The sequence below is a fragment of the Grammomys surdaster genome, unplaced genomic scaffold (assembly GCF_004785775.1).
Source record: "Grammomys surdaster isolate TR1022 unplaced genomic scaffold, NIH_TR_1.0 125767, whole genome shotgun sequence".
NCBI classification, from domain to species: Eukaryota; Metazoa; Chordata; class Mammalia; order Rodentia; family Muridae; genus Grammomys; species Grammomys surdaster.
The window spans coordinates 1,860,857-1,867,410 of NW_021620598.1; positions in this window are offsets into that span (position 1 = coordinate 1,860,857).

The following is a 6,554-nucleotide window of genomic DNA, read 5'->3' on the forward strand; positions in this document are numbered from 1 at the left end:
ATGTCATCTTGAGGGAAGGGCCTAGAAGGCACATATGGTAGGCCTGAGACCTTAATGGATGATGCTCAGGTATAAGACAAACCCTACTGTGGGTCCCAGGTCCTACCCCCAGACATCGGCACTGACCAGATGAAGCCAGGGAGTGGAAGGGGTCACAAGACCTACTGATCTTGCTTTGTTAAGGGTTGCTGAAGACCCTGGCCAGGTGGGAGGGACAGCCCGGCTTTCCCAGAGTCTGAGGGTGCTCAGGACCTCCCTGGTCCACTAAAGGGTTGGTCCCACTGCCTGTCCTTGGTAAATAGTGTTCTTGAGGGTTGGCAGGGTTGTTTCAGGCCTGCACAGGCCCAGCAGACTAGCCTAACAAGCCTGAAGTAGGCCTCTGTCCCTTTGAGATCCTGTTTAAAGAGCCAGAGGGAGTGTGATCCCCCTGGGCCACATGCTGATCCATTTTGCAGGACCACAGATCCTTCAAAGCTCTCAGGTCTTAAGTGATTGTCTGCTGAGAATGAGGAAGCAGACAGACCCAGGGGCAGGATGGCCAGCCAGATCCGGCCCCAAAATAGGACAGGAGGCAGCTACTTTGTGCTTGTGGGCCCATAGGATGGAAGGGCTCCCCCCAACACCAGGGTGGGAGAAACAACCTGTTCCAGCCAGAGCACATGATCACCTCACAGGGTGTCTTAGGGTTACTGTGCTGTGATGAAGTCAAGGCAAGAACCTGGAGGCAGGAGCTGATGCGGAGGCCGTGGGATTGATGCTTGCTCTCCATGGCTTGCTCAGCCTGTTCCCTTTGTTTTGTTCTGAAACAGGATCTCTACGTAGCCCTGGCTGTTCTGAAACTCACCATGTAGACTAGGCTGACCCCCAACTCCTGGAGATCCGCCTGCCTTGCCTCCTGAGTGCTAGCTAGGATTAGAGGCCTGCACCACCACACCAGATCCAGCCTGTATTCATATAAAACCCAGGGCCACCAGGCCAGGGGTGACCCCACCCACAATGGGCTTGGCCTCCACACATCAAAGACCAATTAAGAAAATGCCCTGCAGGCTTGCCTGCAGCCCTAGCTTGTGGAGCATTTTGTCAGTTGAGGTTCCCTCATCTCAGAGGACAGTAGTCTGCGTCAAGTTGACCTAAAACTGGCCTGCACACAAGGCTTTGGAAAGGTGCTCCCCAGGGACCTGGGGTAGCAAGAGCCACTCCAGGCTCGAAACGTGCAGGGCATCAGGCGGGAACCTGAGTCTACAGAGAATGCTCAAGTTCTTAGCTAGAAGCTAGCAGCAGCACCGTAGGCTCTCAGGGAAGCAAGACAGGCCTGGGACCTGGCTAAGCTCTGCCACCCCGCCCCCCTCAGCACTATCCAAGTCATCACCAACCCTCAGTAATCTGGAACCCCTCGGAGAGGTGGAAGTGGAATTATGGGTAGAGGGTTCCGCTGCGTCAGCAGCTCAACCGTAAGCAGAATGAGCAGTGTTAACTGGGTGTGCTAGGGTTCTCTGGGGTGGTGGCTCTCAACCTTCTTAATGCTGTGACCCTTTGATAGAGTCTCTCATGGTGTGGTGACCCGACCCCCCAATGAAATTATCCTGTTACTACTTCATAACTATAATTTTGCTATCGTTACGAATCATAATGAAAATAACTGATATGGAGGTTATCTGATATGTGACCCCTGTGAGAGGGTAACTCGGCCTCCAAAGGAGTCACAACCCACAGGTTGAGAAACGCCAGAGGAACAGACTTGATAGACTATATAGAAGAAGTAGGCTCTAAAGTCAGAGGAGGGATGGGCTTGCCAGCAAGAGTGAAGGCAAGCAGGCCAGGAGAGCAAGCTTCCTTTGTCCAAGTCCCACAGAGAGATGCTACCAGAAGGTGTGGCCCAGGTTAAAGGTGGAGCTTCCCACCATAAAAGATCCAGATTAAAAGTGGGTCTTCTCAATTCAAGTAATTTAATTAAGAAAGAAAAAAATCCCTCCCAGTTGTACACAGCCCTTAGGTTTTAGTTAAGTTCAGTTGTTAGTCAAATTGACAACCAAAAATAGCCGTCACACCAGGTGTACAGAGACAGGGCGCACCAGGATGTAACATGCAAACACGCTGCTGGGGTGCCCCACCCACTCCTTGAAGGAGCCCTGAGTCAGGCAGCCCAAGTTCCGGCTTTGTGAGCCTATAGGGGGCTTGTGCTGGCTGAAGTGAGTTGTTTCATGGTCTGTAGCCCCTCCCCCCTCTTTCCAGGCAGCTCCATCTTTCTTCCACTGAGCTCCCAGCTCTGTCCCAGTGCCTGCCCTGTGTCCTATTAGTTACTCGATCAGCACTGGGCATGGGAAACCCTGTGTGTGTGTGTGTGTGTGTGTGTGTGTGTGTGTGTGTATAGGATGGGGGAGGGCCCTCTCAGTGTCGTCCTAGGCTGATTCCATGGCCACCTCCCGCTGCAGACCTGCATGTGTGTTTCTGTCACACATAGGGTTGGGAGGCATGTGCTTGTCACAATTGACAAGCCCCACTGACTGATCAGAGGTTTCAGCACACAGAGAAAGCATGGGCTGTCTATGAGCCCACGCACTGCCAATTGTCATGAAGTGACACTGGGCCCTACCTATTGGCCATCGGCTCTGAGCCCTAATCCACTTTCCTGTGTGTGGGGAAGGGAGGGGGATATAGGGAGCCCATGGGAAACAGCTGTTAGGAATTTTTAAATTTTTTTGTAGTGTTGATTGAGGTATGATGGTACTTGCCTTTAATCCAAGTGCTTGAGAGACGAAGACAGGTAGAGCTCTGTGAGTTCGTGGACAGCCTAGTCTATGTAGCCAGTTCTAAGCCAGCTCCAGTGACATGACGAAACAATGTCCCAAAACAACAATAAAATGACATTGGAAAGGTATTCAACTGGAGTAACCCCTGGTGTCTAACAGAGGCAAGGTGAAGATTCCATAACATTCCATCTCCGGGGCTCTTGTCTTGTTCTGTGCTAACTCCCAAAGGCTTCTGGGACCATTCTTCTGTGGAGAGGATGCTGTCATGGCCTTTAAAAACTTGTCATGGAGAAATGTGTGTTCATCATTCGAGATGTCAGTGAGCCCTGGGAAAACACTATCAGGATAGGGTTCACTGCTAGCAAGCCAAGCACTCGGCTCTGCCCTCATCACTAGACTGTGATGATGCAGATGCTGTTGCTTGAGGTGAAGTGGATCAGTGGTTAGAACGCTTGCTTAGTATGCACAAGGCCCTGGGTTCGATCATACGGTGACTCTCATCGAATCCCAGCACTCAAAATGAGGGTCAGAGTTCAAAGTCATCCTTAGCTACATAGTGAGTCTGAGGCTAGCCTGGACTATGTGGACCCTTTCCTTTTGTTTTGTTTTGTTTTGTTTTGTTTTGTTTTGTTTTGTTTTGTTTTGAGTTACGGTCTCACTATATATCCCTCGCTGGTCTGGAACTCTCACTATGTAGACCAGGCTGGGCTTCTAAGTCACAGAGACGCCCCTGCCTCTGCCTCTTGAATGTTGGGATTTAAAGGTGTGTGCCACTATTGCCTACTGAATCTTGGTGGGTTTTTTTTTTAAGTCACTTTGCCATCCGGTTATCAGACACCTGGGCTTTATGTCCTGCGGCTTAGAGGCAGAGATGGCCTAAGGTCCTGAGCCTCAGCATAGCTAGTGGGAATCTAAGGTCCTTTGTGGCCTCGCACAGGGCCCTGGTTAGTGTTAGAGTGAGAGTTGTGCTTCCTGTTTGACCTCTCCCTTGTACCCACAGGTCCTAGGACGCAGCAAGTCCTAGGAGCTTTTTACCTAGTGTCCTCTGTCCCCACCCTGTCCCAAGTCCAGTCACCATACTTCCTGTGGCTCCTGTACCCAACCCTCAGCAGACTGGCCCAGATGTCACAGACATAGGGATTAAGGAACAGTGTCCCTTTGTCCCAGCTCTGTGCTGTCCCCCAATGCCCTTTGGGATGAAAGCCACTGTGGTGGTGAAGGTCATTCCTTCACAGAGGTGTGTTCGCCTCCCCACTGGCTCTCTCATGAACATGTTCTCAGGACACAGGATCGTTACCTCCTCAGTGCCCTTCCCAACGGTCTACCTGCCTATGGCCTCAGCTCTTGGAGCTCCCAGGCCCTGTGTCTGTGCCACACCACAGGGAGAGGAGAAAACTGGGCCCCCACCATTATTCTCAAACCTTTGAAACCTCTGTCAAGGACTCGGCAGCCTGCTTCCTGAAGCTGCAGGGCTCTTCCCACCCACTCTGTGGGAAGCCTCTCTGTCCTATCTCTACAATGACATGAGGACATTGTCTGAAGTCTCAGCACCGTTCACACATACTGTCACACACACACACACACACACACACTATTTACATGTTCACATACACATGAACAAATGTATAACCCCCTACCCTGCACATACACACACATACATGTGTATATACTCACCCACTCACAGAACATGTTCACACTTGCCTGTACACACAGCCCTGGAAGGGGTAGCCTCCTGGCCCTTAACTGGGGGGTAGGTATAGAGAGGGTCTATAACCTCTCAGCTCACTCCTATTTTCCCAGAGTACCCCCATTGCTTCTGGGCACCACTGTCTGACCACAGATTCAGGAAAGTGCTACTCCAGGCTCTGCCTATGTTTGCCAGGCCCTGGGTCTCAGGCAGCTTGGAGAGTACAAAAGGGAGAGAGGCTGGGGCATTGGATTAACTGGTACTCTTTTTTGTTGTTGTTTTTGTTTTTGTAAACAGGTTCCCAGCTGTCCTGGAACTCTGTAGACCAGGCTGGCCTTAAACTCAGACATCCTCCTTCCTCTGCCTCCTGAGTGCTGGGATTAAAGGCATGTGCTACTACCACCACCCTGCATCATTCTTACATTCCACAGGCTACAAGGAACAAGGGGCCAGGAATGGAGTGTGATAAGGTCTGGTTCTATGCTCAAGTGGTAAAGGAAGAAGGGCTAGAAAAGGTAAGAGAGAAGGGTGGGGTGGAGGAGGATTCAGAAGCCTGTCACAGTGGCATGCATGGTCTGCCAGGTGTGTGTTGATGTGGGCCTTTCAGTGACCGTCCCTACACCTTTCTGAAAGACATTTGTTTGGGGAGTGGGAGAGAGAGAGACAGAGACAGAAACAGGGACCCTACAAGATAGAGGGGCACACAGTAGCCCCTCTCGGATCTTTCTCTGGAACCCAGGTTAGATGATCACACACAACTAACACTGGGAATATGTTCTATTGGATGGTGTTTTGCTGGGGCAAAAACATGAGGGAGTGTTTTCCTGAAGTGGACACAGGTGATAGGCTAAGGCAAACTTGTGAAGGAACATTTAGCTGAAGCAGACACAGATACAGGAAAGAGGCTGTCTATTAAAGCAAGCACATAAAAGGACGATGATGGATTCTTCGCTAACAACGCATGTATTGGTCTACCTTACATTGCGTAGTTGAGTTGCATTTGCCTGGACTCCATAGAGAGAAATGCACCAAAAAACTTCTGGTGGTGTGCTGAAGTTTCTTGCAGCTTCTGCGGACTCAGGCTGATTGGCAGAGGTGATGTCAGCTGAGACAGACGTATGTGCTAAGGCAAGACATGTACTGAGGCAAGACTCATGGAGGACGTTTGGAGGGTATAAACAGGATTCAACGGACAGTGATGGAGGCTCAGCTAGGCTTGCTTTTAGAGCCAGCTGTGCAATGCTTGTTGGTCTCGACTCTTCGCTAATCTTCGCCTCTCTGAGAGAGGCACAGCTGAGAACTTCTCCTGGTGTTCCTCCTGGTCCCTCCTGTTGACTTGTGCTGACACTGAGGCTGACTGTCTCTGCTAGGTTGTGCCATCGCTGCTGATTCCTGTCTACTGAACTGGACTGCTGGTGTATCTGTGAAGTGTTTGCGAGCAGATTGAGCTGCCGCTGCTCAATTGACCTGTGAACTGAACTGTTGATTTCCAAAGAACCTTTCTAAACAGGTCCACTTCTCCCCTACCTTTCTTTCCCACTACCTCTGGTGGGTGGTGGGCTATAAGAACCATCATTAAAAATAGGTTTCTTAAAAAATTAAAGTTACAGGGTGCTGTCATTTTTGGAGTGTGTGATCTGAATATACATGAATCTTTCCAGGACTCCAGAGGCTTGTGGGGTTCCCAGATGGGGAGAAAGCTGACAGAGGAATACTACAGGGCTACACGGTGTTCATCTATCCTCAATACCCCTCTTGGGGACAGCTAGTACCACTGGCATGAGTCAGGGATGGCTACCGTGAGATAGCAAGCAGGCCAAACAGCCTCAGTGTCTCCATTTGAAGCCAGGATCTTTGCAGATATGACACCGTGTTCTGATGACTTTTCTCTGCTTCTCTATGCCTGTGATTCACATATAGAGCAGGGCTAGGGTTATAAAGCCACACGAATGGCCGCTGCAGATGGGTCCTTAGTGGGCTTTGACCTACAGGCAATAATGGCTCAATACTAAACCACAGGCTTTGCCCCCCTTCCCCTTATTGATGGATGTTTGTAGAGACAGCAAACCAACTCTAACCAGCTGTAAAGGGCTATAAAAATGTAACAATATGCCCCC